The 24672-nt window shown below is 42.5% G+C and overlaps 1 protein-coding gene across 6 annotated transcripts in view; it reads left to right on the plus strand.

Annotated features, from left to right (window-relative positions):
- Positions 1-24672, plus strand: part of ZMIZ1 (zinc finger MIZ-type containing 1) — a 483594-nt gene that overhangs the window by 247702 nt on the left and 211220 nt on the right. For all 6 annotated transcript variants that reach the window (XM_068255451.1, XM_068255450.1, XM_068255449.1 and 3 more), the window contains exon 4: positions 10395-10467. The gene's annotated coding sequence lies outside the window, so the exon portion shown is untranslated. The remainder of the gene's footprint in view (positions 1-10394; positions 10468-24672) is intronic.

A 24672-nucleotide genomic window follows, 5' to 3' on the forward strand; every position in this document is an offset into this window, starting at 1 on the left:
ATTGCTCATGCAAATATGCATTTGCTTTCGCATGCCTAAATATGCAGGGTCAAAACCAAAAACCGCAAAACAATCGCCCTGCGGGAATTAGTTCATGCTATACAGCACTATCCAGGGGCGCCACGAGGAGGCTTCCCATTGCCCCCATACAACCGGGGGGCCGCGGGGGTCCCAGGCACTCTCACCGCCTGGAACCCACACAGCGGCACCCCGGAGGTGGAGGCTGGGGGGTGCAGGCGATCTCCCCAGCGTGGCCAGCGCCGGTAAGAGCCGCCCGCACACAACTCCCAAGATTAAAAACAGGCACTTACCTCAACGTCCATTGCGTTCTGCTATATGCGCATAACCTGGGCGCGACACATAAGGGGCGGACAGGCGCAAATAGCCTGCTCCAGGGCTCTCACCTCCTAAAACAAGCCACTCACTACTTGCCCTCAGAAAAAAGAAATGCAATGCTAACTACAATCAGAAAAAGAACATGTGTGCATCAACCAAGTGAACCTGACAAATCATTTTTTTATTTTGCTTGGACATTCCCTTTAAGTCAAACACCTGATCTGCATGCTTGTTCTGGGTTAACGGCTAATAGTATTAGAGGCAGATAAACATTAGAACTGCCAGGCAATTTGCATTGTTCAAAAGAAAATAAAAATGGCATCCTCAGGTACCGCTCACAGTTTAGTTGTACTTTAATGACCCGTCACTGCTTCTTCCTGCCTGCCCCCCTCGGAAGTGATTTTCCAACATGATAAACTGCCCAACATTTTCTGTAAGCTCATTGATGTTTAAAGCAACAGATTTCTGGCAAATTTTAGGTCTAAAAATGTGATATATGTATCAAACACATACAAAAAATGTAAACTCGCATTCTATACATAAAGGAACATGAGAGTGAAACCACTATCTTGAATGCGTTTACAACTGTGATCTATTCCTCAGTCTTTTATCTTTCTGTAGCAAGAAAAAAATGATCTGTTAATTCCCATAAACCGTATCACATACACGAGTTGTCATTTGTTTTCACATGATGAGATCTAATCAGGGTATTTATGCAGCAAGCTTTGTAGTATGTGTTGTTGTGTGTGTTTGTGTCTCGGTGTCTGCTTTGCGCTGTAATATTCATTTAGTGGGCCCCTGTCCCTTTTGCATGCTTGCGGCTTGCTTAGTGCTTGGCACGATGCACTGTGTGGTTATAATGAGCCCTTGTGCTGTGATTCATAGAAATCTTGGAGAGCATTGAGGGAGGAGGTGGATTATAAATGTCGTACACGCTTGCACCCACCCTTTCCTACCATCTCCTAAGTAAGGGGGAAAGTCTTCATAAGAAGGGGGGGGGGATCACTCTAATTGTTTAATTTATAGTTTTCTGCAGGAAGAAAACAAAGCACGCCTTTTATTTTCCTGAACTCCTTGCTGTTTACAACAGAAACTGTTCCAGCATGTTTTTATTCCACAATCCAGTCCTTTTTAGCACAGTGCTGCTGCTATTTATAAGAAATAGAGGTTCAGGAATATCCTGACGTGTTTGAAGATGAAGAAGCAATGTTTACTTATTTGCTCCCTGGTAACACAGATAGGAGAACACAAAGCGTGTGAAGTCTACAGAGACCAAAGCATGCTGTATGCATACCTATAAAAGACCTTTGCTGTACTCTAGGTGCTGCGTAGGGGATGAGGACCAAGGATGGGTAACATTTGGATTAGCAGTTATATTAAAGGAAACCTTTCATGATGGCAATATGGCACTGCCATTTAAAATGGAACTACAGTCAAAACTTCCCCTCTGCGCCAATGGATTAGCCAAACCATTATAAGTTCTAAGAACAAACTCTTGTTAAAAAAAAAAGTTCCAGAAAGAAGCTGATTGCCTTTTCCTGCCTTATCAGCCCCAGAGTTGTGCAGCGATATGCTGCAGCACTGAGTTTGCCAGGCTGTCATTTATTTATTTTAATCTGTGACCAGCAAGAGATGAGGCTCGATAGCTTCTGTTTGAAAGCTATAAAGACTAAACACGGTGCGGTCTGCAACTAGCAGTGTGCAGATTACAGATTGAGCTAGCTATTAGATTATTATGCAAGATGTCCGTTTCCAGCACTAGCTGAATATGACCAGTGAAGGAATTGTGATTTTCAAACAGTGGACAGTACTTTAAGCCAAAGGCAGCTAGATAACTATATAGTCAATGAGGAGTTGGGAGACAGGTTTTTAATTGTATGTTATGCCAGACTGTAGTTGCGCTTTAATGAGCATCTTGTGAAAATGGTAATCGCCTGGCTGGGATGCTGTTGGCTGCAAAGCTTTTAGTAGTATCAATATATTTTGTTAATTAGTTTTTATATGCAGGGTTGTTGCATAATCACAAACAAACAAATCAGGGTTGCCACTCGCATGGAGTATAGATAACATTGCTGAACAACAAAACAGTCACTATCTTTGTTCAATAGCCAATTTTGATTAAGTAATAGTATTTTGAAATTTAGCGCTTTAGAAAAGAGGCTTACTGGATGTGATTCTGCATTAAATAAGCAATAGAAAGACTTAATGAAAAACCATGGAAGAGGGCTATCCAGGGGGAAAATGGGAAGGCTGGAAACCAACTGGTTCCTTCCTGGAGTCTTGGTGACTTTAAAGTGAACCTAAACCAAGCTTAAAAAAAAAAAAAAAAAGTTTCATCTACCTGGGACTTCTACCAGCCCCCTGCAGCTTCCCTGTGCCCATGCCGTCTCCATACGATCCTCCGGTCCCCCACCGCGGCTAAGTTTTGGTTTTGAGCATCTGGCCAGTCCATAATCAGTGCGCCTGCTCTGGCCACGCGCGTCCTCGCTCACGTTGCCATCACCAGGTGCGTACAGCGCAGGCGCAGTAGGAGATGTTCATTTTGCATGCAGGCTTTAGTATTGTTACAAGACTGCCTGGCCAGATCCCAGTAGACTGTACATCTGTCTACTTCAGTAGCTGCTCAAGTCTTTTCTCTTTTCTCACCCACAGAGTTAAAGACCAATAATAGTAACCTGAAATGATCACTAGTAATTGGTTTTGGCTACAGATTTAAGAATGATTGCTAGACAGTGCCTGAGACACTTCAGCCTCCCATGTAGTGAAAGCCTTACTGTGACACTGTGCCCTAAAGCACACCTGTCACAATAATGGGCTATGGAAATCGGGCAGAAGATATAGCCATCCATATTCAGTGAAAATTATCAGCATTCCATAGACCTAACGTAATGAAATTAAATACATCTTTCCTGTGGACAAAGGGGGAATGAAAAGGAGGTGGCTAAAACAGCTGAGCAAGGAGCCACCTCCTTTTCATTCAATTTTAGTTGTTTTTATCTTAATTTTATATACGCCTGGGACTTGCATTAAAATTGCGGTAAAATCGTGTAAAAATTGGCACAATCGCACACATTTTTACACGTCCGCGATTTTACATGATTTACATGGGGCGATTTTTACATGGCTGATCAATGGATCGGGGCTGATCGCAAGCACTCAGAAAAGCGCTTTTAGCGTGTCTGAGCCCTTAGAGAGCGACCATATCCAGCATATCCTGGACAGCAGAGTAAAGTCAGAGTTGTGAATATCCATCTGCTTAATGTGGTTGGTTTCCCTCTGTGTGACATCTTGCACCATTTGGGCTCCCATTGTCTCTGTGCCCCCTTTTTGCGGTGTTCAGTCACGTCCTCTTTGCATCTTTCCTGTGGAAGATGACATGAGCGGCTTTTATTGGTCAATAGTTGGAGGATGAACTCCACTGATACTGATCATGTGGATAAGCTGGTTACTGGTGGTAGCGGTTATATTTTTTCTACATGCTTGGTTTTGCTTTGCCCAGATTTAGTTTAAATTGTTAGTGTACTTGTATTTAACTCTGTTTAAATAACTAACTTAAAATAAGACCCCGATCAGGAATGCAGTGTAGCATTGTTAAGTTATAGGCATGCCAACCCCAGTTTGTTCAGTATAAACTGTTACACTGTGCTTGATCACATACAGTGCTAAGCTTGCATTTATATTTAAATCAAAATCAGTAGTGCAAGTAAAACTATGCTGTTGCTCAAAACCTCATTTTAAGTTATTTGAAGTATACTAATGATGGCTATACACTGTACAAGTTAGTACAAGTAATAGTTGAATGGCTGACAATCTAATAAAACCTCAAATTTAGGCATGCGCCTAAATAAATTGATAGCTTAATAAATAGGAAGCCCAAATGTTAAATTGTTAATGTCAAGAAAGTTTCTTCAAAAAAGCCTTTTTCTTTTTTTTTCAACCGCAGAGCTTGGAGTACAGCAAAGCCTGTTGGGACTCAGTGGCATACAGCAGTAACAGAGGTTTCCAAAGCAGCCCACAGCTCCCATCCTTCTATTAGGATGTCTTTGGCAGGCATACTGTCTGCTCATGGAATTGTGCATACGCTTGCCTTAGCCTTATAGCTGCGTTTAGAGATGTGTACATGTGGCTGTAGATCTCCACACGTGTGCATTGGCACTGGTGCATGCGTATCGTGACATGCCACCGTATGGTGTGGCATTTAAACCTTACAAGGGTAAATGTATAAGAACCCCTTACAGAAACCACCATTACTGTTAGTTCGGGTCTGATTCTGGTTTTGTCAGACTTGTGCTATCCAGCTTTGCTTGCTTCCTGATCTTTGTGGTGACCTGGGCTGCTTGACCTCTCTCCGGCCTTCTGCTCCTGTTTCTGACCCTGTCTGTTACTGATTCCATCTGATTGCCATCTGCCTCCATCTTGTACTTGAGTTCTTACTATGCCGACTCACCATCTGCCCCAGCCTTGTATTAGGATACCTGATTGCTTCCTACATCAAAGTTGTACCAGAATATGGGGTTGCCTGAACGCTGCCTAACCAACTTTTTCCCTGTACTCTGATATGGCCATGACCATCTGCTTTAGAGCTACGGGCCCATATGCAATTAACTTTTTCTCCTTCGTTTTCTCCAAGATGATATTTTCAAACTTGTTGATAAAATGGCTTTTACACTACCAGTAAGCAAACAAATACTCAAAATAATTTTGATAGTATTTTTTTACTTACTTTTTGGAACTTTTTCCCTTGCAAAGTGCTGAAAAGTTGTTTTAAATCAGATGAAAAATTATCAACACCGAAGAAAAAGTTAATTGCATGTGGTCCACTGTCTCTCACATACTCACCTGTTCCTACTGTCGCTGAAGCATGCAGCTTGATGGCATCTTGCAGCAAAGCTGTCCATCAGTCACCAGGGCTGCTGCTCCATCACCCCTACAGCTAAAGCAGAACACAATTCAGATTTAAGTGGTGATTGCAGCCATTTCAGACTAATATTCAGACAAGTTATTGCAGACATAACTTGCCTCCCTTCCAGCCTTCCGGTCATGGATCACTCTTGCCTTAGATTAAAAAAATGGCCTTGGTGGGGACATTAGGTTATATGAATGAGAGAAAATGGCATGACTGTAAGACTCTGCGCCTTATGGGAACCTGCAAGTATGTAACAATTGGTAACATACGGTAAGCTTTTTTGTTTTGCTTTTTTGTTTTATGTTTTATGTTTGTTTTATGTTTTTTTTTTTTTTTTTTTTACTATAGGTAATATAAACTTGATTTTCAACAATGGTGGGCTGGCTGCTTTACATTAGACCTGATATTATTATTATTATTTATTTATATAGCGCCAACATCTTCCGTAGCGCTGTACATAGTACAAACAAATAATGGGGAATAAATATACATAAGAAATACAAGACACTGTACAGTCATGACATTGAATAGAATTAAAAATACAAATAGACAAGACAAGACAAGACAAATAACATTTATATTGTGCTTTTCTCCTGGCGGACTCAAAGCGCCAGAGCTGCAGCCACTAGGGCGCGCTCTATAGGCACTAGCAGTGTTAGGGAGACTTGCCTAAGGTCTCCTACTGAATAGGTGCTGGCTTACTGAACAGGCAGAGCCGAGATTTGAACCCAGGTCGCCTGTGTCAGAGGCAGAGCCCTTAACCATTACACCATCCAGCCACAAATACATACATAGTTGATGTGTTGTTGGTACATGTACATATGTTAAAATTACAGCAGTATGAGAAAAACTAGGAGGTCCCTGCCCTTGCGAGCTTACAATCTAGAGGGATCTGATATTTTACTTGTATTTGTACGTTAAAGGGAACCTAAACTGAGAAGTATGTGGATTTTGCCTTTAAAAATAATACCAGTTGCCTGACTCCCCTGCTGATCCTGTGTCTCTAATACTTTTAGCCACAGCCCCTGAACAGGCATGCAGATCAGGTGCTCTGACTGAAGTCAGACTGGATTAGCTGCATGCTTGTGTCAGGTGTGCGATTCAGCAACTACTGCAGCAAAAGAGATTACCAGGAGTGCCAAGCAACTGGTATTGTTTAAAAGGAAACATCCATATCCCTCTCAGCTAAGGTTCCCTTTAAAGAGGAACTCCATTGAAAATAATGTAATAAAAAAAGTGCTTACTTTTTACAATAATTGTGTATAGATGATTTAGTCAGTGTTTGCCCATTGTAAAATCTTTCCTCTCCCTGATTTAAATTCTGACATTTATCACATGGTGACATTTTTGCTGCTGGCAGGTGATGTCAGTGCATGGAGATGCTGCTTGCTTTTATGGCAGTTGGAAACAGATGTAAATGGCTATTTCCCACAATGCAACAAGGTTCACAGACAGGAAACTGCCAGGACCATGGTCATCATAGTTTCTTGTGGGAGGGGCTTCACCACAATATCAGCCATACAGAGCCCCCTTGATGGCCTGTTTGTGAAAAGGAAAAGATTTCTCATGGGAAAGGGGGTATCAGCTACTGATTGGGATGAAGTTAAATTCTTGGTCACGGATGGCACCAGGATCATACTGCGCAGGCCCAGTATGGTCTGTGCCTGCGCCATGCGCTCCTGGTGACATCAGAGGAAGCGAGGACACGGCAACGCAGGCACAGTGGTTTTCAGTCTGAAATTCCAGAAGTGAACCGGAGGCGGGGCCGGAGCATCGGTGAGTGGCTGCACGGGCACAGGATGCCTGCAAGGGACCATTAGAAGCCCCGGGTAACTTCAACTCATTTTCCCCCGACCCCCCTACAGTGTCCCTTTAAGTTTTCCTCTTGTTTATCTTTCTTATTGACATCTTATTGTGTGTGTGCTGCCACTTTCTAATATTATTGCACTTCATTCTGAGACAATTGGCCTTTGCTACCAGGCTGCAGAATAGCTATTGGATGATGCACTGGGCTCTGGCTTCTCTCTGCACCTCTTCTGTGCTATCAGCCATCTAGCTCCTAGAAGAACATTTGCAGTCTGCTCAGGGACAGCTGATTAGCTCATTTGGTGACTGCAGCACAGCGTATTCAAAATATATCCAGCTGCAATTAATGTTGCCATAGAGTTCAAAGCTCCGTCGATCTGGGGGCATAAAGGGGAAACACACAGAAAGGAACTGTAAATTGGTGATGAGTGCAATTAACAGAGTGACACATTCCTCTGGAAATGATGAACTTCCTTGTGTGACAGACAGCACTGGGGAAACCTGCATTTACTGCCACAGATAATGATGGAGTCACTACAGAGACCTGGGCTGCAGCCCTCCCAAAGAGTTAACTTACAAAGCAAAGAAACAAAACCTCAGTAAAAGAGTGTTGGCAGTCCCTCACAGCAGATCTCTGTGCACTCCTCCAGCTTCCCACTGCTAGCACACTGCTGAGGTGTAGATTCATGACTTGTGTTGCCTCCACCCCTCCGCTATAACAATCCTGCCATTGTTTGGGAAGATCTGCACTCTGAAAATGTTATACCGTTCACAGGCATCCTCCACAGCGCTCTGCAAATAGAACATAAAGCTGCCTCACTGTTTTCCAAGTGGTAGGGAGCATTGTTTTATTAGGAAATAATTCTCCTAGCATTTGTGCATAGCAGGAGGAGCAGAGGCAGCGCACTTGTCTGTGAATCCCCTTAAAGGTGTTGCTAGTTCTAGCTGAAAACAGATTTGTTTCATAGTTTGCGATATGTGTTAGAAATCTGCTATTTTATAATTGTTATAAATTGTGTTAAGCCTGCAGTCATGTAGCAGCCATGACTTTGTCAAGCTCTCTACCTAGCAAATAGATGAAGCCAAACATCTGATCTTGTTTTTTGGTTTCAGTTTTGCTTCGTGACCAGAGATCACATTGTTGTATTTTTATTTTTTCTTTAATGAGGCCATAGTAAAAGGCACCGAATGGTGGTACTGTGCTCATTTGTATAGCAGAACAGAGTGCCACCACCCCCTGCCTTCCTCTCCAGCACAACCATAGTAATTACAGAAACACCCAGCTGAGCCGCCGTCCAGTTTGCAGCAAAGGCAGCAGACTGCTGTGAGGGTAGTGAGCTCATGTGTGCACTGGTTGTATTCTAGCTCTAAATAAATTCCTCGATTGCTGCTACATATATGTTGTACTGCCTTGGAACTAGCATACAGGTATTTCCTTTGAAAATTCAACTTTTGATTTAAAAAAAAATACGTTTTTAACTATTAAAAAAAAGTTATTTGAGCCTTGTATGAGTATCCTCCCTTCATTATACTGTATTTTTGTTTAAAATGTAAACCTAGCTTTGAAGTAGCCGTTATCGCAAGCAGCGATCGCAGTCTGAGCAGTGGAGGCAGATGAACTGCTGTTCTTCAGGTGACCAAGAAGCAGTCGGGTATTGAGAAGCATCTGAGATGTCCTGTTTGATATGGAAACATGCAAGGCAGATATAAAAGCAGTGAGGTGGATTATAGGAGACAGTAAAACAACAAAAACATACAGGTACCCCAAATGTTAATTGGGCATCACATAAGAACAGAAATGCAGATAATGCATATAAAAATTACGTGTTTTTCTCTTCTATGGCGGAACAGTAATAATTGCCTGCCGCACATATCTCGGCCCAAGGCCGTTTCATCTGAGGCTTATAAATGGTGGACAATAAAGAACGTACAGTGATGATATTACAATACATATGAATGCATCTAGAAGATGATTCCTGATAGAGCAGTCAAAGCTCTTCTATAATCACCATGAAACCAATTATCACCAGACAGTGGAGGAACAAATGATGACATAAGTGCTTTGACTGCTTTATTGGGAATCATCTGATGAAGAAGCCTAGAGCTGAGAAACGTGCACCAGTATTGTTCCACCATAGCTGTAAAATGTCTACTCTATTTTATATAGGTTATCTGCATCCCAGTTCTCATGTGATATTCCGTAAACGTTTGGAGTTTTAGATTTACATTTATTTTACTATCTATCAACACAGCCACTGATTTTCTATCTGTTTTGTATATTTTGTTAGGGGTGGAACATTGCTGATTTTAGAGCAGTTTAGCACAGAGCTATTTTTGCAGAGGCCAACATATCAAGATTGTCCTGAGTGAGTAGCTAGATAAAACCACTGCAATCAGGGGCAACAATAATATTTGTGCATAAGAACAAAAAATTACCGGAATGACCCTAAAGTTTTATAGATAATGTTCTATGGTCAGACAAGTCAGAAGTGGGGTTGCCGTCATATGTGGTTTCATAATTTAAGTGAGTGGCTTATACAGTATATTTAGCATAAAACAAACAGCATTCCTCAGAAAGAACCTTACCACAAGTAATCATGGGAGTATAATGGTGAGGCAGAATATCTGGTCATCTATTAGTCAGCTAAAACTGAAGCACCACTGATTCCGCATTGTGATGTTCCAAAAGACAAAGTTTAAATTTGCACCTGAATGACTGAGTAGTAACAAAATTAAAAGTCCTGAGTTTAACTTAATAAAATGCTGTGGCATTTAGATCAAAAAGCATTCAGGGCCGGTTCACACTATGCCCGCTGCAATGCATTTAAGCCCAATCTACAGGATACGATTCTTTGTATGATTCAATTACGATTCTATTTACGATCCGATTAAATCAGACATGTCCGATTGGGATTCAATTCGATTTGCCATTGTTGTGCAATGGCAAATCGAATTGAATCGAATCGACTCCCGATCGGACATGTCGGATTTAATCGGATCGTAAATAGAATCGTAATCGAATCGTCCAAAGAATCGTATCGTGTAGATGGTGCTTTAATCAGACCAGAAAGTACACATTAAAGGCTGCAATGATTTCCTGGAAGCCAGTACACATTTATCAATTCCGGTTTCGTGAATTTCGGTCCTGATAGAAATGTCCTGCTGTGTGCATCTTCGCAGAGTGAGTGTTGCATTACAATGCATTTATTTCATTTTTAGTGTGAGCCGGTCCTTAGCAAGGCAAAAAAAAGCGTATACTGTACTTTCTGACATCGCTGACTGTTTGCATTGTTACTGTGGAAGTTATGTTTGTCTGAGCAATCAAATATTTTTCTCTTTGTTATAGGATAATGGATTTAGGCAAGTGAGCAGAAGAAGGGAACTGAAAGGTGTTGGCATAAAGGCACTGGGGTATGCAGGTAAGTCTTTACACGACACTTGGCGAGCAACATTGTGCTGAAAGTAAAATCATTAAGTATATATTTAGAGGTAGGAAAAACTGACTTTACCTCTCTCCAGTAAATAATCACAGCTAGATATACAATAACACTGTGAAGTAATTATATTCAAGTGCACCTTGGTAAGCCACAAGTGAAGCAGTCATGCAATATGCAGATTTGGCTGAGCTGAAAGTTAGCTGCTCCTGATCTCCTGTCTGGAATGAGATTAGATTTGCATTTTTTTTGTGTTCCTTGTGGTGGTCTGTCCAGACAGTAATGCCTTTTATTAAAGGGACTCCGAGCAGTGCAGAAACTATGGAAAGATGCATATCATTTTAAAGCTCTCTTTTTCCTCTTTCTGGCGACACCTAAATCGTCGCTCTACGCCTTTTCGTTTTCTTTATTTTCGCGATTGAAATCGCGGCCGCTGCAATTTCAATCGCGAAAATAGCGAAAACTAAAAGGTGTAGGGCGGTGGTTTATATATCATTGGAAAGAGGAGAAAGAGAGCTTTAAAATGATATGCATCTTTCCATAGTTTCTGCACTGCTCGGAGTCCCTTTAAACATTTCTGACAGTTTTTACTGTATGGTCCTTATATGCTTTGTGATACACATACAGGTTTTTCGTATGGTTTGGATTGCTTTACAGAGATTTTTTGTGTCAGTGCTTAAAGTGTACCTGAAGCGATGTATGACATGATGACATAAACATGTGTATGTACAGTGCAAAACATATTCATAACTGGGCTGTTTTAGTTGTTTTTTGCTGCCTAAAAGAGTTAATTTTAGGTACCTTGCTGGGAATATAGTAACATCACTGAAAATACAATTACAGCCATAAAAGTTTTCCTGGAAGAATACTACTTCTGAGAGCAGGAGGAGATTAAAAAAAAGGTCAATAATTCATGTATTTTAACTCTGGGACACTTAATAGGCTGCCACTGAGAAGAAGCAACAAAACATTCAATCTACTTTGTAAATGTTTAAATATAAAATAAATCCAAGGGATATCTATAAAAGTTAGTTTAGGAGTCCAAAGACATTACGCTTCGCTATATGATGGCACTACTACAGATAAAACTAAAGTATCTGCGGCTGGTATTTTGGAATACCTTAATGATACCCAGGTCCCAACCTTTTCACCTAGCAATCGTGAGTCTCTCAATGCCCCAATTACAGATAAAGAGGTTCTCGCTGTAATTAAAAAACTCAAATCCTCCAAGGCACCTGGTCCGGATGGATACACAGCTTCTTACTATAAGGCATTTAAGTGAGCTTTAGCACCTGAGCATTCGTCCCTCTATAATAAGATCCTTAAAGGGGAAATTCCCGCCAGACATGTCTTGTGCTGCTATAGTGGTTATACCAAAGCTTGGTAGGGACTTAACTGAAGTTGTAAACTATAGACCCATCTCACTCATTGATGTGGATGTGAAAATTTTCTATAAAATCCAAGCCAACAGATTAAACCCAATTTTGCCAAGCGTTATCCATCCGGACGAGACAGGTTTTGTCTCGGGCAGACAGACTACCGATAATGTCAGGAGAATTGTCGGTTTGGTTGCCAGGATGAAGCACTGTCGGGCACCTTCTCTGCACCTTTCTTTGGACGCGGAGAAGGCGTTCGACAGAGTGGACTGGAGATACCTTCGTTTGGTGTTGCAGAGTTTCGGCATTAGAGGGGAATTCTTAAATGGTGTCAGGAGTCTCTACACTAACCCTACAGCATACGTATGTAACATGGGCATAACCTCTCCCTCCTTTCCCATCAGGAATGGTACTAGGCAGGGGTGCCCTCTCTCCCACCTATTATTCGCTATGTGTATTGAGCCTTTGGCCATTAAGGTGAGGCGTTCTCCAGACATCTTGGGAATATCGGTGGGCAGACTGGAATTTAAGACCGCCCTGTTTGCTGACGACACAATATTCTCATTGACCAACCCCCTAATTTCGGTACCAAACCTCTTCAATGAGATTGACCGTTTTTGCCTATACTCAGGCTTTAAGATCAATAACTCCAAATCTGAAGCTATTCCTTTTGGGCTTATGGTTGACCAGCAGGCAACACTTTCTCAGACCTTCGGCTTTAAGTTCAGACCTGTGGGGATCAAGTACCTGGGGGTGACGATCTCTGGCGAACTTGGGGACCTCTATAAGCTTAATTATACTCCTATGATCAGAAAATTACACAGTCTTTTGGATGAATGGCAGCATTTTCAGTTGTCACTCCTGGGCCGTATCTATGCTGTAAAGATGACACTACTCCCTAAAATACTCCACCTTTTCAGGGCCTTGCACATCAGAATTTCCAGAAGGGATCTGGAGGTCTTGCAATCTAGGATAACGAAGTTTATTTGGTCCGGTCGTAGACACGGTATTAAATATACCCACCTGGCCAGGCACAAGCTCCAGGGGGGCCTTAAAGCTCCTAGTCTATTACATTACTTTCATGCAGCCCGAATCTCCCAATTGTTCCAATGGTCTTCTCCCAGAGGCACGGTCAGATGGGTCGATTTGGAGCAGGAATTAATCCACCCATTCCCTATTAAGTGTCTTCTCTGGACACCCAGGCCCTGCCTTGGCCCTAACTCCGGAATGCTCCCTATTCAGTAATCATTAAGAAGTCCCTAGGTAAAATACTGCCTCAACTGGCCTCCTCTTCTAGTCTGGAATCTTTATTCTATAACTTAGACTTTCAACCTGGAGTTTGTGGTCTGGCCTGGGGCCAGTGGCGGGCGGACTAAGGGGATTGCTTCAATAGCGGATATTCTATCACAGGGATCCATCTCTTCTTGGCCGCAGTTACAAGAAAAATATCAACTTCCAAATTCGGAGGGGTTCAGATTCATGCAAATACGTTATTTTTTGCAGCATAGACAAGTTGGGGGGGCTCTGACTAGTCCGCTCCATTTTAGAATCTACAGTATATATTGCTCCACTCCCCCCCCCCAGAGGGCCTCATCTCTAGCATGTACTATGATCTCTGGTATGCTAGATTTGCAGGCCCCTGTAAAGCAATGACCAAGTGGCAGGATAGACTTGGGACACTCACAAATGAAACCCAGTGGGAGGTCATCTTCTCCGCTATTGGCAGTTTTTCTAGACATACCCTAACTAAAGAAAGGAACTATAGGCTATTTTATGATTGGTTTAGGACCCCGGCCTAGCTGGCCAAATGGAACCTAATCTCATCGGATTACTGTTTCCGGGGCTGCCTGACCTCAGCAGACCAAACACACTGCTGGTGGTCTTGTCCCTTAGTCGCTGGATTTTGGTCCCAGTCCTTTTCTTTGGCCTCGGAGGTGCTTGGGAAACAGATCCAACCTGATCCTTGGTCGGCTCTCTTGGCTCTCTTTCATAAGCCCATCCCAGAGCTCTCTAGACACCAAAATAAACTCCTCGGGCAGATTTGTGGGGCCTCAAAGGCTCTCTTGGCCAAATATTGGAAATCTCTCCCCCCATCCAGGTCTGAGCTCATTAATAAAATCCAATATATTTATACCTTGGAGAAGATGACCTCTTAAATCAGAGAAACTATGCCTGCCTTTGAAAAAATTTGGGACCCCTGGACAGCATGGATGTTGTCCCATACCTAATGGTCCGTACTCACGGCCAACTTTTGGGGCCTGTCGCCAGCACACGTGAGCGTGTGGGCGACAGGCCGGCGACAGCTCCTCGCCAGGTCCCTCCGCATACACACGCGGAAGAGGGACCAGCGGCACGACGGAAGCTGTCGATGACGTTGCTCCTCCCCCCGCCGGAAGCTCCGTATACCTCAATGGAGGTTGCTGTCGCTAGTCCGCGTACTCACGCTGACTAGCGACAGTTGCGGCGGCGACTGTCGCCAGGCGATTGAGCAGTTCAATCGCCTGGCGACGGCCGACAGTTCGGAGTGTGCGCCCGTGCAACGGCACATACTCACGGGCGACCTGTCGCCGCAACGCGCGCGCTGAGTGTTGCGGCGACAATTGTAGCCCGTGAGTATGGGCCATAAGACTCTCATTTGTGTCTCTCCCCCTCTCATATACCTTCACCCTCTCTACTCAAAATGGTCTGGCCACGGCAAAATTGGCATTATGGTTTTCAGCATTTTTTATTTATTTTTTGTTTCTTTTCTTTTTTTCTTTATTTCTATTCTTTATTTTTCATTTTATTTTCGTTTACAGATATTTACTGGCGATCTCTGCATTGTCCCGGCTAATTGGCAATACTTTAAAATTCCCCCTCAAGGGACTGAGGTTCTTCCAGTTATTATGGATAAATTGCTATAGTCTTTGTGTGGCATGTCAGCCTATGCTATCATTATTGTATAATGGACAATGCTATATTTCTGTTATTTGTATATTTTTGAAAACAATAAAAACAGTTAAAAAAAAAAGTTAGTTTAGGAGTAAGAGGATAAATAGAATTGTTTATGTCATCAGATTATTTTTATCTCAGTTTCACTTTACAGCCCAATTTAGGGCTTTTTTTTTTTTTTTCGAATTGTAAGGAAAGAGATTTGTTTCTTCTGTGTCCCCATTAGAGAGATGGAGATGTCCAATCTCTTCCTGTAACTGAGACCTTCAAGGAGTTTTGTTGATTTAGGGTGCGTTCAGTGTGCGCGTTGTGTGACATGCGTGTGTATTGTGTCCGTACTGCAGTATCTTATTTTAAAGCCAGGTCAATATTTCAGCAATGTGCATATATTTGCAGGCATTATTCAGAAATGCACTGCAGGGATTGATTCAGGATAATGTAGTCCCTTACAAAGCACAGATGTGGACATGACCATACAGTTATATGGGCAATGAGTTCACTTGCAGCATTATTGTGAAACACAGAAAAATAATTAGTCTGGGATCACAACGCTTCCTCTCGCTGCAACTAAATATCCTCATTTCATGTGCTGGAAATTTTCACAAATGGGGACACAAAGTTGCAACAAAAATCCAGAAGCAGTCATAACACTTCACCCATCTTTCCACTATATTCAAAACTAAAATGAAAAAAATGGACGTATCCCCTGATGTAACTAAATCATCACCCTGTCTGTCCAAGAATGGGCAAATCTGTGAACACACTTATTCAGATTGGCTACTCACAGTCTATATTGATACTTCCAGACCAACCTATTTCAGAGGAAGATCTCCTGCTCTTGGGTTGATGATTGTGACCTTAGTACATGTTCCCTCTGGCCTACAGTTTTTGCCTGCAGTAAGCAGTTTCAACATTAAGGCCTGGAACCCACTGAAAACCGCAAACGCAAAACGCAACCGCTAGCGTTTTGTCTGAGCGGTTTGCAAGCGGATTCATGCGCGTTTTTGGTCGTGTTTTGCAACATTGTATTTTTTTCCCCAGCGGGTGCCTAGCGTTTTGCGTTTTGCGTTTTTATCCTGATTGGTCCTGTGAATTATTTTTCATTTTGTTACAGTGTGCTGAACCGCAAAACGCTAGCAAAACCGCTCAGTTTAGGTTTTGCTGAGCGTTTCTGCTAGCGTTTCAATACTTTACATTGAAGCGCTAACGCTCCCAAAATGCTGCAGGTCCTGCGTTTGCGTTTCTGGGAAACGCAAACGCTCCTGTGGAAGTTGCCCCATCCATTAACATTAGCCCAGCGTTTTGGCAAACTGCTAGCGTATCGCAGTGCTGCCAAAACGCTGCCAAAAGCGCTCCTGTGGGTTCCAGCCCTAAGGGTCCTTTCACACTGCATCAGTTGCATTATTATTATTATTTAGTATTTATATAGCGCCGACACCTTACGCAGCACTGTACAGAGAATATAGTCTTGTCACTAACTGTCCCTCAGTGGAGCTCACAATCTAATCCCTACCGTAGTCGTATGTATCATGTAGTGTATTCATTGTAGTCAGTACAGAATAATTCTGCATGCCAACTCGCTGCCCATATGATTCTATAAGCATGTTCATATCACTGCATTGTAATGTATTAATTTCTATGTTTAGTCACCACTGCAGATCACACACATACTAGCACGTGCATTATGTAACACCCACAGTGTGAACCCAGCATTAGGGCCTGTTTTCCATGGTGACTGAACTGCTTGTTGTTCAAGCAGTTCAGCCTCCTGAATGCTGACCTTGAGCACAACCCACTGCAAATACTGTACATGCAGCTAAATGGCAGTGTTTGGTAACACCACATGTCACATTTGACTCGCAGTGGCGTTACCCAGCGGTACCTAACAGTCTCATGTCAGAGATGCAAATCCATGTGGTGGCTGCCTGTTCATGGCCTGTGCCAAGCACTAGCAAGCTCCTGACCATTGAACAGCAGCTGCTGACAGGCTGTGAATGCACTGCCTTCAGCTGCTCATAGAAAAAAAGCCTAAAATAAGCTAAACTGCAAAAGTTTTTCTCAGAAATCTGAAAAAATTGCGCTTACCATGAATACATTCACAGTACACACATTTGTGGCCATTACAACTCATGTGTAGGCTTATTAGGTCCACTTGAGAGAGGCCATTGGATTATACAGATATGCATAACATTTGTTGTGTGCCAGCTGCAGGAATGGAAATTCTAACATAACTGCGTAGATGCTTGATTGCGCAGAAAATTAGCTGCATGATTTATTGGTGTTTTTGGCAACCAAGTGCTCTTCCACCACTAGAGCTACAGTGCACTTTGTATGGAAGGATGTCGAGAGAAACATTGTTATTTTATAGATACGCTGTTGCAAAAAAAAAAAGTTGCTTATTTCATGAATGGGTTATCCATACAGACCCAGCGGAGAATGAAGAAGGTGGTGATTGCTCATTGACGCATGCTGAGTTGGTGCTTGCATTTAGTACGCATATGTTTGCAGATCTTAAAGATATGGCAGTTTTATGAATGGCTGTCTTAAAACTTGCAGCAGCAGGAAAGAAATTACCTGCTTAGTCTAAACTCAATGTAAACTTGAGCCTGTAAATCAGTGGCTTCAAAATTGCTACTATCCAAATTACACATGACTTGCTTCAATGTGGATGATTAGCAAAATATACATGTTGAACAAGGTGTTCATGTCACTTTAACCTTGTAAACATTGCAAACAATTTAAATGAGTGTCATTATCATTGCTCCTCCTGCAGTCCTTGCAGAGAAGGAGAATGGAGACAGATAGCTCATTGACCTGAAATGCTTTTTCTCGGAAGAATGTAGCAGTGACGTGAATCAGTCAGATCATGCTTGTTAAGGCTGGGAGCAAGTCTACAAGCCATGAGACTAGGGCTCTTGTCATACAAGGAATAAGTATACTAGATATAAAGAGCTGTAGTAGTGGGAGAGGAGGAGGCGCAGGCCTTTGTAAAATGAAATATTTCTCCCTGTGAGAAATGCAGGTCCTTGCAGGTCACATGGTCTCCTTTCTCTGGTGGAGAGAGGAATGTTTTCTGTGGTATTTCCTGAGACTTCATAAACAGAGGAGAATGGGGAGGGAGGGAGGGAGACACAGGATGAGAGAGGTTACACAGGGAGGGCCACTGACAGGGAGCCAGAAGGAAAGGTGGTAAATCTGCTGCATTGCAATGTGATCTAATCCACTCCACTCTCGCATCTGTTATGAGTGGAGATTGTCTTGAAAGTCAGCAACAATTGCCAGTCCCATATGTAATATCAGCATGATGTGTAATATGTACTGTAAAAGTACATTATGTTCCTCAGATGTGATCATTCAATCAGATTGAGGGCTCTTTTACACTGCATGCGATTCGGATTTTGATGCATTTTTACACGCTTTTCCGATTTTTGATGTGGTTGAAAAAAGCCCTGCAGGCTGCATGCTGCGTTTTTCTTCATGTGTTGCTGGCATCCAGTGAAAATTGCAAATTGGATTTGCAGTGTAAAAGAAGCCTGAATTGTACATGAGGCAGTATGTAGAGAATCAACAAACCATTCTGTGATCAACTGGAATACAGAATTTTGTCCATCTACAATCTAGATGTTGTTTTTTACGATCGTATCTGAAAAGAGAAATTGCCCTAATTGACCTGTTTATGGGGACAATCGACATTTACCTTCCAATTACTTACGATCCCATGAATCTGATCAGATGATTGCATCTGAGAAAAGTATTGAACTATGAATGGGTACTTTTAGGCTGTTGGATGTGGATCTGCGCTTACATCTGAGGAATGGCCTCTTTTCACAAGGTTTACACCCTCATGCAGGTTTTAAACTTTTCATACCCCAAAAAACTTGATTACTTCTGGTGACCGCTTTTGAATGAGTGCCATAGAGACGCTGCGAAGCTCCTGGTCGGGCAGCATACACTGCTCTGTGGAGAGAAGAGAGGGCAACACCCAACAGCAACAAGAGAGATCTGTCCTGCTGGATGAGAGGCCAGCGACAGCAGGGAAAGCCCTACACACTCTAGATTTTAGTCATTTTATCCTAGCCGCTATTCAGCAGTCCCAGCTGTAGCTGATATAATGGAGGCAAGGCATGCACATGTTGATAAGCTCAGGCCAGTTTTGCATACCGGTAATCATTTATGTTCACCTGTGGTTTCCATGGAATTCCCAATAGCTCATGGTGGCCCAGCTACGGAGAACCAGGGCAGTCTGCGGCACAGAACCTACGGTAGCACAAACTAATGAAAGACGCCTCTCCTGAGGGAGAACTTTATCATTCATTTTCTTAGGAATTCAGGTTATTACAGATATCCATTCTGCTCATGATGGGTATCAGTTAAAGCAAACACTTGCCTTAAGCTGTGCACACATTGCGAGATTATCATCTGAAATCATTTTCTGTAACAATATAGAATGTGTATGGGCATCCCCTGAAGTCTGCAGCGTCCCCTTCAGCAATTGGACAACTTAGATACCACTCGGCTGACTGCTATTGTAGTTCCTAGCAGGATGGGCATCTCTTCATTCTCTCCTTCCTATAGAACAGAATATATATAGAACAGAATCCTTAGCAGAGAGGAAAGCAACTCATCTTTGCACAGATCATAGGTAAACTGTCGCCTGAAGCAGTCATTTTATTTATTATTTATATAACGCTGACAATGACAGAAAGTGTATGCTGCGTAAATTTACTGAAGCCAAAACATTGCCACAGCAGGCCCTGCAAATTTGCATTTTTAAAAGAGGCCCAGCAATGCGCTATTTCATGGGGAATCTGCTTCTTGTATCTGTCATACATCTCCGGAGAGGAAGTCGTATAGCAGCGAATCATAAATCCTCGGAAGCACATGTGAGGAATCCGGCAGCGGTAAGGATGAAGGGGATTACACAGACCCGAGATTACGCTAATGTGACTAGATTTTCTCACTTAGGCAGATCTCGGTGATTGATTTCATACCAGCGGTCCATGTAGATGGAGACTTGCACATAATAAATAAGCAAATATATAATTTACCATAACACATTTGAAAAAGCATAATAATTCCACACAAAAAATATCCAAGATAATTTCCAATACAAATAAAATATAAAAAGTAAAACCCATAAAAATTCCCTGCACCTATGCTGGTAGAGTACTGGTCTAATGACCAGCCTGATCATACACAGACCTGAATGATCAACTTCAATCAAAGTCCAAATAATAAAGTGTAGCTATGAGTAAATGTGAATTACAGGAATCTATGAACTATTGGTATATTTTATTGGGTAATATGTATAACTGGCTGTTCCAATGCGAAGTTTCAGTTAGCTTGACCATAAAATCATAATAATCCCAGGGTCATTTGGGTGCAGGACAGCGTAGTACCAATTTTTCTGGTTGAACCTGATGGATGGACATAGCTATGAATCCCTGTTATTTGCATTTGTTGACAGGGTACCTGAACTGACGTGACATGTGCAGTGACAAGCCTACATATAACTAGGCTGTGTGATGCTTTTGTTTTCCTCACTGTAGGGGTTCATACTTTTTGGATGCAAATGAGTTTCTCTTTAGTGGGGCCTAGTCAGACTATAGAGTAACTCTAACTGATAACTAATTACAGTCATAAAACTCTAACCTGGAGGAAAACAACTTTCGAATGTATGGATAATGTATGAATAATTGATAAAAAAGTTCATAGATTGTGGATCTGGAACACTTAGACTGTGCCATTCAGCTAAGACAATAGCTGCATTAAACCTACTTTTTTTTTTTAGCTTTTAAACATAAAATAAAACAGTGGGATTTCTAAATAAGTTATATTTAGGAGTAGGAAAATTGATACAAATTTTTATCATATTTAAACATATTTGAACTTTGAGCTTCCCTCAGTGAGTATTGTGTGTGTGTCTGTGTGTCTGTTTGTGTGTCTGTGTGTCTGTTTGTGTGTCTGTTTGTGTGTCTGTTTGTGTGTCTGTTTGTGTGTCTGTTTGTGTGTGTGTCTGTGTGTGTGTCTGTGTGTGTGTCTGTGTGTGTGTCTGTGTGTGTGTCTGTGTGTGTGTCTGTGTGTGTGTGTGTCTGTGTGTGTGTGTGTCTGTGTGTGTGTCTGTGTGTGTGTCTGTGTGTGTGTCTGTGTGTGTGTCTGTGTGTGTATTGGTGTGAGATTTGTCACCGGCATGGTTGGGCGCTAGGCCTCATTCATACTATACGCGTTGCCGTGTACATTCTGACAACATATGTTGTGCGACACGCATAGACTGCACTGTCTGATATTCAGACTACATGCTCTCCACAGCAAATCGACAGTGGAATGCTCTGTCGCACCGCTGCATGCATTTTTCAGCAAAGCGCAGAGCTGACCCATTAACTGTAGTGAATGGGATCAGTTGCACAGCACAGATGGTGCGCAATTGCGGGCATTGCACTTTGATTACATGGCCATCTGTGCTGACAAGTGTGAACAAAGCCTAAGGGCCTTTTCACATTGGGGCAGTGTGTCAAATTGCCGTACTGCTACCGCACCCTTATGAAAGTTTATGGGGAGGTTCATACTTCCCATGTTGCTGTAATCTGCGTCGGAACGCCTCATTTAACGCTAGTGTATACCTATGATACCGTGGGCTCCTGCAGCGACCTGCAGGGCGATCTGTGTTGGACCGGAAGTCATGTTAGTCTAAGGTGACACAGGGTTGTGGCGGCGTGCATGCGCGGAGGCTAACTTTTACAATACGCTTCTGTGCACTTCCGCATACCCGAAGCAGGAAGTGACTGCAAGCGCGCCTCACTTCCTTCTTGGCTGAATACTAGACAGGGAATACTGTGTACTAATGCGGTATTCCCTGAAGGCCTGTTTTTGGCGTTCAGATGTGGTGCGTTGGCTGCGATGCACTGCATCCCTAACGCCGGTTTACAGTGTGAAACCAGCCTGAAGCATTTAAAACCAAGGAGTGCAGACTTCTCCTGGTGGGATCAGGTTTGGTAACAGGTATTTTTTCTGAAGCGGGTCTCGTTTGGGACTATGCAGAACTATAATTGGCAGCTTTGGAAAAATGTGTTAATCGTAATGATAAAAATAAACCACAGCTTCTTGATTTGGCATCAGTACAATTCAGTACACTGAGTGAGAGGGTAATAAAAAAAAAAAAGGGTAGTTTTCTTATCTGCAGACAAAAGCAGAAGAGAAGGAAACGATTCCTGAACAATTGCAGACATTTTCCAACATGCAAGCGGTAATGAGAACCTTGGAGGCTTGTGCAATGTGCATGCTTGTTATCCTTCCTTTGTTAACCCCTCTTGTGCCACACTCTCACAAGCAACACTTGCCTGCTAGGTTTGGTCCATCATATGCTGCCCATAATCCACATTGCTAAGACACTTATGCCTGGTACCCACCATGCAATTTCCTGTCAGCAATGCAGGTCAAATCGATTCTTTTCAACAGGTCCGATCTGATTTCCGATCACTTTTCTAAATGTTTTTCCTTTCACTTCTATACAAAATCGATCGGGAATCGATCTATAGAAAAATGATCGGAAGTCAGATTGGTCAGAAATAATCGATTCGACCCGTCTATTGGATGGGAAATTGCATGGTGCGTACCAGGCAATTAGATGCTTCACCAAAAATTAAACCTGTATTGTGGATTCCATATGTAGCTGAAGATTCCTTTGGTACTGCACAAGCACAGAGCTGGTATACTCGGGACCTTATGCCTGTTACACCTAGGAGTTCTGATTCACTAGGAGCTTGCTGGGCAATCTATGCCTATGTTGCAAAAAAGGAGACCCTGTGGACAGGAGCTGTGTGCGGATTTTGCAAAATTGATGTCTGTCTTTAGGAAAAAGAACAGCAAACAGATGAAAGGAGAGAGGTGTGAACAAGGTGAGAGGTCTCTGCAGGAGTCAAATAATTTACTATTAACAGCAACCTTTCTTCCCTCTCTGCTAATACTAATAGATAAGACAGCTGTAAAATCTGTTCACATGCCTCTGAAATCAATACACAGCAGGACTACAACTATAAAGGAGTATTGTCTTTTAAACAAGGTCAGCTGAAGGTTATATATATATTTATAGAGAGAGAAAGAGAGAGAGAGGTAGGGTGGTCTAGCTGAGTTCACGGGAATCAGACTTACTGTACATACAATCTGGTTGCACTGTGCAGATCTCATGTCTGTGCAGACACTGCGTCTGCAGATACCTGTTTCACCAATCTTGCATTAACTAGAAATAATGAAAATAGCAAAGCTGGTCCAAAACCCATAGCAACCCTTCACAGGTTAGAAGACAACGGTTCCATCGCCCTAAACAGCTAAAAAAGAGATTCAGATGGGCTTCATTATGTCATAAATCACCAGGTGTTTCCATTAAAATACATGTATGAGCAGCTGTGATAATTCCAGAAATAAAGATACATAAATATGCAGCACGTAAACGATATGTCTGCATTAAACTGACGTTTTAGTTCTGTACATCCCAAACAGGCATTTATTAGTGATGTAGGCGTATTGCTGTCAGTTATAGATCTGTATGTGTTTTGCTGATTTATGTATTGATTCTTCCTCGCCCTGCTCTTTCCATAGACCACCCTCCAGCATAGTTGTGAGGACCAGAAGGCTGTCGGTGTACAGATCATTCTCAGGCGTGCGGGGCTCTGCCTGATATACTTGTACTGCACCTAACAGGGAGGGAGGGAGCAAAGGGCTGAGGCAGAGGAAGGCTGCAGATGCTATTCATTTTCCCTCCCTCCTTCATGTCCTTTTAAAAGAATTTACATTGCAGATAACTCCCAACTATCTGTTCACCCAGATTTTTATGCAACACATTTCAGCACAGAAAAAAAAAAAGCAAAGACGCCATGCGTAAAGATACAGTACGAAAATGTAAAGATACAGTACAAAAGGATGTAGGGTTCAGACACAGTAGAAAATGATGTAAGATAGCTGATTTGGTCAGATCAGTGTACAAATTCCATCCAAATTGCCCTGTTTCGAAGGTAGATTCTGGCTTCTGGGCGAAATGGAGAGAGAGATATGGAAGATGTCAAAATTATTTGCTTTAAAGGGAACCCGAGGTGAGAGGGATACGGAGGCCACCATATTTATTTTTTGTAAACCATGCCAGTTGCCTGGCATTCTGGCATAAGTAGTGTCTGAGTCAAAACCCTGGAACAAGCATATGGCTAATCCAGTAAACCCTGAGTCAGCTGAGTCAGAGTACCTGATCTGCTGCATGCTTGTTTAGTGTCTTTGTCAAAAAGCAGTAGGGACACAGGATCAGCAGGATAGCCAGCCAACTAGTATTGCTTAAAAGGAAATAAATATGGCAACCTCCATATCCTTCTCACCCCGGGTTCCCTTTAAACCGTTGCCTAGCATTCCTGCTGACCATTCTGGTGTCAGTGTCTGAATCAAACGCCTGTAACACGCATGCAGCAAATCTTGTCAGAAACCTATAATCTGCATGCTTGTTCAAACATCAGGCGATGATAGGCAGATTCGATCAAGAGATAGATCTCTCTCTGATCGTATCTGATTATAGAGCGATAAGTCAGCCGCCCATACGCTGTAGGCCGATTCCCAATCGATTTCATCATAAAATTTCTTGGGAATCGGCCATGTCACCACCTTGCTGCTGCCCCCCAGTGTATGAATGTGCCCCCTGTTTGTGCATTTATACCTGTGCACATGCTGGATTACATGAAATGGTTGTAGTTTCATGGAGGGCAAAGTCTAGGGTGCCAGGACATTTGTGCTCGTTGGCTCCTATGATTTTAAATCTTGGCCTGAAAAGAAATAATGTAGTGTGTTCATGTTTTATCTTTTTTGTAGTTTCACCCTAGGTCAGTCTGCCTCCAGTGAAGCAGAATTC

This window comes from Hyperolius riggenbachi, chromosome 10 (genome assembly GCF_040937935.1).
Source record: "Hyperolius riggenbachi isolate aHypRig1 chromosome 10, aHypRig1.pri, whole genome shotgun sequence".
Lineage (NCBI taxonomy): Eukaryota > Metazoa > Chordata > Amphibia > Anura > Hyperoliidae > Hyperolius > Hyperolius riggenbachi.